Source organism: Chrysemys picta, chromosome 1 (assembly GCF_011386835.1).
Source record: "Chrysemys picta bellii isolate R12L10 chromosome 1, ASM1138683v2, whole genome shotgun sequence".
In the NCBI taxonomy this organism is placed as follows: Eukaryota; Metazoa; Chordata; order Testudines; family Emydidae; genus Chrysemys; species Chrysemys picta.
Genome location: NC_088791.1, coordinates 59,909,350 through 59,920,763, shown reverse-complemented (window position 1 = coordinate 59,920,763; position 11,414 = coordinate 59,909,350).

Genomic DNA, 11,414 nt, shown 5'->3' with positions numbered 1-11,414 from the left:
TATGTATAAAGAGATCTAATTCAATTCAAAGTAATGCTTCATCATTCTACATTAGCAACATTCAACAAGAATATGAATTAGAAATGCTGGCTGATCTTTAAGCCCCAGTGTTTGTTTTTTATGTGATATTTTATTCCACATCTGCCAATTCAAATCATGGAACCATACAACTCTACTAACAAAGAGAAACTCTTACTACATCTAAAGCCTCAATATGCAAACTACAAAGATCATAATAAAACTTCATGCTAGCAAAAGCCATTAGCATTTCAAATGTAGCGTTAGAGGCAAGTGGCAAAATCCCATTTCCCAGTATGTCTTTAAATACACTTTTATTTTCAGAATTCCACTTCTCTTTGGATATCAGAGTTTAGTATTCAGCCAATAAAACACTGCTAAGTTAAGGAGGTAATATGTTGTTATATGATATATAATCATCATTTTCAAAGTTCAGATGCTCAAAAAACAGATCAAAGGAGTGCTACAGAATTAAAAGAGAAGGGAAATCTTTATGTTCCATCTACTATAAAATTATGTGTGAAAACTTAGTAAGCAGCTGTTTGGATAAATAAAAAAATATACAAGAGCTTCAGTGATTTGGATGATTTTATGTTTAAGCAACAGCTACCAAAGATGAATAGGAATTCCCACAGAACGAGAAGCCAAAGCCCTAAGTAAGCTTGAAGATATTAACTCAGAAATAAAGTATGCCTCAAAGAATACACATAGTTGTTAGCCATCATAAAAGACTAGCTCATACTTTTGCAGATTTCAGTATGGAATACAGCACTTTGTAGAGATTAGTTATAACTGTACCTCCCAAAGCAACTGTGGGTTGTTCTTTTTGTTTTGTTTTTTTGTTTTGTTTACCCATCTGCTATCATGGAGAAAAGTGAACCTAATGTAACAGATCTAGAAATGTATACATTTTATTTTCATAAGAAAGAGGCCCAAATATATATTTATATGCATAATTATTATGTTTCCATAGTTTAACAATTAAACTATGGGAAATTATAGGCTACTTGGAGAGCATGTATATAGAGTGCCATATTTACTAAAGTTTTTTCATGCTGAGCTTTTTTAGTTTAATTTTGTACATTACATGAAGTGCAGTTTTATTTATTTTTTTAAAAGAGATTAGACTGCATTTTTAGTTTACAGACAACAATGAATGGACAACGATGAGGACTGAATGGGATTCCAGGGGAAACCTTCCAGTATTACTGACCATACATTTGACATGGTTTGAGCAACCACAACCTTGTGCAAGGATTTCAGAAGAGGTCATGTAAGGAAAGTTGTACTTTTGGGGGAGAATAGACCTAGTCTTAGATTTTTGGAGGTATCCTGCCAAGATTTGGGTACTTTCAAAATATTATATGGCAACTTGCAGGTAGGATAGACATGTCCCTTTACCTTGTGATGATTTTTACATTGCTATTATTTTTAATGCCTTATTTTGAAGAGCTGACTACTGGAAATGAAAGCTAGAAGTTTCTTCTTCTTCTTTATCTTACAACATAGTGGATTAGTGGGTATTTTTGTAGTACTCAGGGTACTCAGGGTTAGACTCAGCTGCTCTCTTGATATATATGATAATTCCTAGATGTTGGATGGTCTGTTTGCTTATACATTTCTCATAATGCATAACAGGTTAGAAATAATCTGTGAATATGTAGTATTTTGGGATAAAATGGTCCATTTTAGAACATAAGAATGGCCATACTGGGTTAGACGAAGGGTGCATCTAGCCCAGTATCCTGTCTTCTGACAGTGGCCAATGCCAGGTGCCCCAGAGGGAATGAATAGAACAGATAATCATCTAGTAATCCATCCCATCACCCAGTCCCAACTTCTGGCAAACAGAGGCTAGGGACACCATCTGTGTCTATCCTAGATAATAGCCATTGATGGACCTATCCTCCATGAATTTATCTAGTTTTTTTTTTTTTTGTAATCCTGTTATAGTCTTGGCCTTCACAACATCCTCTGGCAAAGGGTTCCACAGTTTGACTGTGTTGTGTGAAGAAATACTTCCTTTTGTTTATTTTAAACCTGCTGCCTATTAATTTGATTTGGTGACCCCAAGTTCTTGTGTTATGCGAAGTCGTAAACAACACTTCCTTATTTACTTTCTCCACACCAGCCATGATTTTACAGACTTCATTCATATCCCTCCTTAGTCGTCTCTTTTCCAAGCTGAAAAGTCCCAATCTCATTGATCTCTTCTCATACAGAAGCTGTTCCATACCCCTAATCATTTTTGTTGCCCTTTTCTGAAACTTTTCCAATTCCAATATATCATTTTTGAGATGGGGTGACCACATCTGCATGCAGTATTCAAGATGTGGGCATACCATGGATTTATATAGAGGCAATATGATATTTTCAGTCTTAGTATCTATCCCTTTCTTAATGATTCTTAACATTCTGTTACCTTTTTTGACTGCCGCTGCACATTGAGTGGATGTTTTCAGAGAACTATCCACAATGACTCCAAGATCTCTTTCTTGGATCTAATTTAGACCCCATCATTTTATATATAGTTGGAATTATATTTTCCAATGTCCATTACTTTGCATTTGTCAACATTGAATTTCTTCTGCCTTTTGACTTTATTTTGTTGCCCAGTCACACAGTTTTGTGAGATCCCTGTGTAGCTCTTCACAGTCTGCTTTGGACTTAACTATCTTGAGTAGTGTTGTATCTTCTGCAGCTTTTGCCACCTCACTGTTTACCCCCTTTTCCGGACCATTTATGAATAAGTTGAATAGTACTGCCAAAAGAAGTGTCCTTTGCAAGTCATTACAATTTTTTTTACTTTGAATTCAAATGGACCCCTAAATAGACACTTTAAAAAATTTTAATACTGTTTGTGCCACTGTTTGTGCTTCTGCAGAAGATCAGAGGGCAAATACTAGAACTTAATTCAATCTATATGATACACGAGTTTAGGATATACCATTAACACCACCAGTTGCATTATGCAATTGGAGTTTAGAAGGAGATGCCTGAAGCAAAGAACATCTGCTATGTTATTATGCTAGGAAATATTAGAAGGACATAGAGAGATTGTAATTGTACTGACTACAATAATATGTTTCCAGTTCTTTCGACTGGAAGTCAAACAACATATACATTCCGGATGTTAAAGATGACATTTGTGCTTGGTTAATACAATATTAAATGCTAGATCTGGATAAGGTTCAAAAGGTTTGAACTCTTCTGGTTTTTCTGAATCAAATGACAGTTCAGAATGTACTCAGATTATATGAAGCTTCTCATATATTTCTCCTCCTCCTCATTTTCTGTATCCAGTCCCTCTATGTAACTGTACTCAGCCCATCTCATTATTCAATCTATTCTCTGTCCTTAATTCCAACCGGATCCTTTTCTCCAAATATAAAAAGCTCTCTGGAATACTGCTCTAGCTTGGACCAGAGGACTTCTATTCTACATATATTTTACTTCCCTTTCCCCTCATTCCCCAGGCTTTTTCTACCTTTGCTAATCTTTAGGGATTGGTCTAACCCTTTGACTTTACTGTGAGAGTCATCACATCATAGTCTGATGGGCTAGTTTTTATCTAAGACACCCAGCTCTACAAAGGTACTTAGGACCTAACCTCCAGATTTAGGCAGCACAAAGCTTGTGGAAAATATGGCCCAAACAGTATAAAACCTCAAAGGTTCACATCCCATTTAGCATTCTGACACTCTTGAAAGTCTTTATACCTATCATTTATTACAGGGAATAGAGTTTATGATCATGATCATATCATAGTAATATGTTGCATTTCTTCAGTATCTCAAAGCTACAAACAAACAGGAACAAGGCCTAGTAAGTTGGTGATTCACAAATCTTATTGGCATATATACTGAGTTTTACTAGTCAAGTTCGCCTGAATCCATGAAAGATTTATTATAACTGCATAAATCAATGTTTCTGCAAAATGTTTGCTTAGCTTTAGAGCTGAATATTGTGAAACCAAAAGCCAAAGTTAAATATTGATTTGATTCTGATCTCATGTGTAGTTGTATTATGCAAAGTTTTATATAAAATGAGCTACTGGGTATATTCTATACTCATCCATAAGAGCTGTTAAAACAGGCTCATGCGAGCTGCATAATATAAAACTCTATTTTAACTGACCATGTAGCTAAATCATGCAGTGTCCAAAACTGGTGTCCACTCTTTAAAAAGGATGTTGAAAGATGTAAGAGCCACAAGAATGATTCAAGGCATGGAAAACATGCTTTACAGTTAGACACTAAAGGTGATCAATCTATTTAGCTTTTCAAAGAGAAGGTTAAGACACAAGTTGATCATAGTCTGTAAATCCCTGTGCAGAGAGAAGATAATACTAGAGTGTTCTTTAATTTAGTAGACATTGGCATACTGAGATCCAGTGGCTAGAACCTGAAGTCTGAAAAGTTCAAACTGGAAATAAATTGTAAAACATCATCGCTTGGAGTCAAGATTGGATGTCTTTCTAAAAGATATGGGATTCTGAAGTCCTAATTCCCGGTTTCAAAAGTGTCAGGCACTTAGGCACTTTTGAATGTTTTATCCATGTTCTGGTTCAGCCACAAATTGCTACACCAAATGCCTAAATCAATGGGATGAATCTGTGGTCTGCATTATGGAGGAGTCAGACTAGATCATTGTAATGGTCCTTTAAAATCTGTGAATAAAGATCAAAATTAGATATGGTAATTTTGCTACAAATTTCATTTGTAAAATTTAGTTCCTAAAGAATTGTAAATGGATAATACATAAAATGGCAGCCATTTTAGTACTATCCCTTCACACTCAGGAGAAGATTTCTTTATTAAGAAATGGCCTGTCAGCCCCACAAGAATTGGAACTTTAAAAGAAGTTATAGATTTCCTCTCACCAATAAATTAGGAAAAGAATATTCAATGTTATTAAGAAGGATTTTGTTCTATTTTATATTTTCAAAGTTCAGCTTTGAGATGATGTTAGAAATAACAAATATTTTTATTTCATTGAAACCTCTATTAGATGAACCACCAAGCTAGAGAACAATTCTTAAATTGAGATGTACAAGACCCTTCTCCACTAAGGATGCTAATGTAACCCTTCTGCCAGTCAAAGTTGGCAGCAACAAGTGCCGGGTTCAGTATCTAGGGGTTCCTTTTCAACAATACAACACAAAGTCAGCTCGAGCCCCCACCCAGTGACCTGGGACAATTACACACCACCCCCTGGGTGCCTCTAAGAGGCTACACTTCCCCCCCTCGCAAGCATGGAGTCTGAGTATAGCAAAAAAAAAATTAATAAAAGGAGGAAAATAACGGCATTAATTTGGGGAAATACCGCAAACTAGGTTCATAAACATAAACCATGAGCGAAAGACCCACCCCCAAGTAAGTTGGGCAGTGTCCTTTTCCCCTCAGGTTCTTAAGTCCAGCAACCCAAAAGTCCCTTTAACATGCCCATCCCTTCTCTGCACCCCACTCACACTTATTGTCCTTGGACAGTGCAGACACAGAGTTCAGAGGTGCTTCTGCAGCATTCACCTCCCACCCTGGGTGGAGGGGGTAAGGAGACACCTTATTCACTCTGCCTCTCAGGCACTTACTCGCCACCCTTCTCTGCCAGCCCCCCTGCTGGCTGCATGTTTCCACCAGCCGCCCTGCTGGCCATTTACTGCACCCCTCCACCGGCCACCCTGCTGACTGCTCACCAAGATGTCATCAGGGCCCACCACTTAACACAGCTTTCAGCTGTTAGTGGGGGTGCTTCACTGCTGGTACACACTGGGTAGTCTCTTGCATCAGAGATATTTTTCTAAAGCAAGTCTAATACTTAGATCTCAGTATTAGTGATTTCAGCTCTACAGCATACAACAAGACTCTCAATTGAGTCTAAATTAGCTCTGCTATTACACAGTGGATAGATAACAGCTCAGATGGTGTCTGGAGCCCTCAGGCAGGGCCACACCACCAGATACAAGTACTTGTCACAACTTTCTTTCAACTCACTGGGCTTTGGAGCCCATGTCCCCTGCCTAGCGAGTGCCGTTTACTTGAGGGTAAGTCCCTCAATTACGAAATGCCAAGTACAGTTCTGTTGCCCTGGATTCACACAACAAGGATAACAACCCTTTATTACTCCTGCCCCAGTAACAAGGAGACTGGGGATCCTACACCAACCAAAAGTGACCATTTAGGCAAGCATCCCATCATACTGAGCACCTAGGCAGGGTGGGTATGCCCATGCAAACAAGATCAGCTCCTGAAATCCTCTTCCATACCTCATCATTAGATGTTAGGGGAGAACTCATTCAGACTCTGCTTACACTAAGTGAAACCAAACCAAATGTCACTTTTTAAACAGAACTAAAAAATTGGAGGGGGAGGAGAATAAAGAAAAAAAGGGGACCTAGCTAATGCCTTTCCAATTCATCATGATGATGTGTGTGCATAAAATGAGCAATCTCTTTATTAATACCTTTTCAAGAGTAATTGAGATGTTTGAAATACATCACACAAGTTACTTTGCCCCAGGACTACGCCTTGCAAGGAAGATTTTGATTTTGTTTCATTTAAAGGCTCAGAAAAAAATAAATTCAAGTGTTTTTTTTTCACTAGACCCAAATGGGCTTCTTTCTAAATGGAGCAATCTGATGCTCTGCTTATCTTATGTTTGACAGGATGTTTAATTGGCTCTTTGCTGCTGGGTTCTGTCTTTTTCCTACTGATGTCAATAGAAAAATTTCTACTGTTAAGGCAACTGTGTGTCTGCCTGTCACAGGCAGGGCATTCTTTAATGTCGCATCTTCAGCTCAGTTCTCAGTAGGCATATTCTCATTGAACTCACTGGAGTATCTGATGATGATCTGGTCACTTGTGTTCAGGTACATCCATGATTGTACATATTATGTTTTTGTTTGCTGTCTGGTTCTTTGCTCCAGCCTTTATGCACACTCACCTCTACATCCTTCTCTCCCTCCTTTCTTCTTCACTGCTCCTGTTTTCTCACACCTTCCTGCCATCCTCCCTCACATACCCTTTTCCTCATAATAAAAATGAAGCTAAATAAACTGATAAAATTAAAAGGCAAAGAAAAATGATTCTGCTCATCACCCTCGGATTCCTTTGTTTTTGTGTTGTCCCACTTTCTACCCACCTAGTTTTTTGTTACTTTAGATTGTGAGTTCTTGAGGATAGCCACCATATCTTTCTGCATGTCTGAATACAGCAGTTGGCACTAGGTGGCTTTTGGATGTTTCTGGAATACAAACACGAATGATTTCTTCTTATCTATATTTCAAGCAGGGCTGGCCATAGGGGTGGTCCACCTGGATGATCCCCCCGGGGTGCTATAGTCCAGAAGGTGCCGTGGAGTAGCGCAGAAGTGTGCACTGCCTTTGTAGAATCAGAAGCTGCTCCTGGCTGGCAGGGGAGCGCTGAATGGGTGGGTGTCCAGATTTCTCCCTGCTTCCTCCCAGTGGAAGAAGGGGGGTGAGCAGTGACACACAGATACTGCTCCCCCCTGATGTTCCTCCACACTAGGGGGGCTGTGATACGGGTAGCGAGGAGCAACACCACACACTCTGTGTGTCCGGGTAAATTTCCCCACCTAGGCTGCTGCTTTCCTGTCCTCCCCTTACACAGCCTAGGCGGGGATAGTAACCTGGATGCAGAGAGCCCTGACATTGCTCCATGCTCCCCGCTCAAAGCCCCTAGGGGTGTGTGGAGGAGCAGTGTTGTAGGGGGACAGCCTCCATGCATCCAGGTCAGTTTCCCTATGTGGGCGCAGGACGGGGATGCAGGGTTTAGGGGCACAGGGGCACAGTGCAGGGGTAAGGGACCAGGAGGGAGGTGCAGGGATTAGAGGTAAAGGGGCACAGTGCAGGGGTTAGGGGCAAAGGGTGGTGGGGAGCCTGTGGAGTCCACTATTATAAATTATACTATACAACATGAAAATTATCCAACCTTCCCTCCACATTTAGCTTGATTTAAAATTTTATTGAGGTCTACAACAAAAGCCAAGCTTGAAGAAAATCAATTCTGTAGTTTTATAGTTATGAACAGCTAATGTTTGCAACTAGAAAAGTTTCCTTTCAGTTTCTAGACCAACGCAAATCAGCACAACTGTGAGAATGAGGGGGAGTTGGAAGGCTATCATATTTCTTTTTGTAATATATGGGACAGCTGTGGGGTTTTTGTTTGTATTTTTACACATCTTAAAATCTGAACAGATTTTGCTAGAATGTTAGTGTATTGGGACTGGAGCGAGCAAGCAGACTGTAGAATCAAATTGGGTTCTCTGTGTGAGACAGCTTATGAAAAATAACATCTCCACCATTTTGTCTCTCCTTTTGACTCTCCTTCTGGCATTATCTTCTATATGCTCCATCAACTTACTTGAATTATTATTACATACACTTTCCAAAAACTAACCAACCAAAAATTCATCTCTGGGTGGGCAAACAAAATTCCACAAAGAAATTTGCTTGAAAGTTAAAAACAGAAATAGAGAGAAAGTTTAGCATGGAAGCTGCTTTTCAGCCTTACCTTCAGAAGCTGAGCTCCTGCTAAATTTGTATGTATGGTTTGTACTTTCAACATTTTGTATATGTTGTACAAAATGTCATGTCAAATAAATGAACATACATCCCCTTTGGCCATCAGAGCTCAATTCAGTATACACATGCTCCTGTTAACCACAACATTCAAGTCCCTACAGAAATTCTCAACCCTCTTAGCAGTGGGTTTAGGGCCATAACAATCTCAGCATGAGTACAAGAAGGCAAGTGGAGGTTTTAATGAGAAAAATAGCTAGCAGTGGTTCTCAAACTGGGGCTCATGACCTCCAGATGGGCTGTGGAGCTATGCTGAAAGTTGCACGGCTTCCCTCACTAGGTCTCTCACTTTCATGGGGGGGAAATAGACCAAGCTATTCAGCAGTCTTCTCTATTATTTTCAGGATGACCAGCCCAGTGAGATTATTTCAAGCTCTTTGAATTTACTGTTTCTTTTTCTAGTGTTTTGATTTGCCAAACTTTGTGACTCGTTTACTTGCTAAACTTCTGCAAATTCCAGGAGCTGCAGATATAGATTCCTCGGAAAAACTAGTCTGCTACTTTCAAATAGGTTTTGGCAATTTTGGATATTCATATTTTGTTTATGCTTCTGAGGCTATGGCTTACTTCTCAAAGATCCTGACATGTTTATGCTACCATTTTCCTGCCAGGATGCCTCGGTATCCTCTTATGCTCAGTAGGTGATTTCAGTTAGTCGGGGATTTGGCCCCATGAGGTGTTGGAACAATTTGTATCGTGGAGGTGCTGAGATCCATTGAACCAAACTGTAAACCCTGTATATAATGGAAACCACTTTGAGCCAGGGGGTGCAACAGCACCCCTCCACCACCACCACCACACACACACACCCATAGTTCCAGCACCTATGTTTGGCCCAGTGGCCAAGTCAAACATCCTCCCTCCTCGGGCAAATTCAGAGAAAAACAAGCCCTTTGCTTTTTCAAGACAAAACAGTCTTTCATCCCTGCCCAATATCAAAAGGCTTCCCTTGCACAAACTGCTTGTCCTCCCTGGGCCAAGCCTTTGGGTTGCAGGAGTTCCAGCACAAGCCTTGTCCCATGAGTTCATAAAGTTTCCCACTCCTTCATCGCAGAAGTAGCCACATTACCTCTTCAGACAGCATTGTAGAGGTACCGCTCATGCCCCTCTGCTTTGGATCTCAGCCTTAGGACTTTCCATCATGAGGACATGTCCACCCTCATCATCAGACCACTGTGTCTCACTGATTCCCAGGCCTACAATGCTTCTCAATCTATTTAGCCTTACTCCACTAAGTTGCTCCCAACATCTTCCTCATTTTTTTTTAAATACAGCCCTCTTAGGCAGTTGCTCCAGTTCCCTGTTCGCCAAAAGCTGCTACTAGTCTTGGGTGTTGTCATTCCCATGCATCATCATTAACAGATTCTGCAGGCAAAATATATCTTCATCTATGATTGTCAAAATATCAGATCACCTGTGAGCGAACGCTTTTCACAAAATGATCACTCCATATATGACCTCTCAGTCCTTGTCCTCAATGGAAACCTGCCCAACACCTTCAAAAGACAAACCTGGGATCTTAAATTCATAACTTTGCTAGACACTAAAAATCACTTCATAAAGACACTGAATTTATGACTTATTTTACACTAATCTGTAAATCACTAACCCTCCTTTTTGTCCTATAAGTACAAGGGTGTTAACAGGATACTTCACCTTGAATGGTGCCTTACGCTAAACAATCTACTCCACCTTGTATTTAGTTGTGACACTCTGAGTACCTTTCCCAGACCTGTAGAAGAACACTCTGGAGCTCAAAAGATTGTCTCTTTCACCAATAGAAATTGATCCAATGAAAGATATTACTTCACTTTCCTTGTCTCACCAGCAGTAAAAGCTAATGGGTTGCACAGGTGTAACTGACTGCATAATTAGGCCTGAAGAATCATGTCGTGATGATGATGATGTATCCCAAAGTAAGAACTCTGCTTGACTTTCAGATCTCAGATTACATTCAATGTACGTAAGCCCTTTGACTTTAGTTTTTCAGTGGTATAGTCTGAATTATGACTTATTCCCACCTCTTTGATATTTTAGTCATGATATGACATGGGGTGATGCTAAATACTGTTTTGCCTTGGTAAAACTTCAGAATTGGATGTGGCAAAATGTTGCGAAATTCTGAATGAATCCGAGAAAAGGTTGTTAATTCTAGGGGATTTTTTCTTGTGACACACAGATTGATGGTTAATATACAAACATCGCCGACTTTGTTAGGGATTTAGTTGTAATGCTAGACCCAATTCTGTCTTTTGAAAATTTGTCTTCTTTGGTCAGAATAGTGATCTTCCATCTAAAAAAATATTGCAAGATTTCAGCTTCTATTTTTGCAGGCAAACCTTGGAGTATAGATAAAGTATGCTTTTGTGACTTCCAGTCTGGACTGCTATACCACCATAATGTACAGGATGTGCTCACTAGCATAGCTCTGCACACATTTCAATTCATGAAGCTAGATTTCTTAACAACTTTAGGTATTTGGAACAAAATTTTCAAAACACGGCCTACTTATTTATTCATTCCCATAGAAAAGGTGACCATTTATTATTTTATGGGATGTTGTCAAAAATCATATTTAAACAAGTAATTCCTTACTTACAATACTAAGAAAAATATTTAATACCATGACTTTTTAAAAATCCATCTGTCAGACGATAGATGGTCCTTTGAGACCTTTTATAAAACACACCAATCAATGTAAAAAACAATAAATTCCAGACAACACAACAGAAACATGAACATGACATAAAGTCAAAAATCAAGACCAAACGTATGCCAGAGAGCACAGCCTACTCTC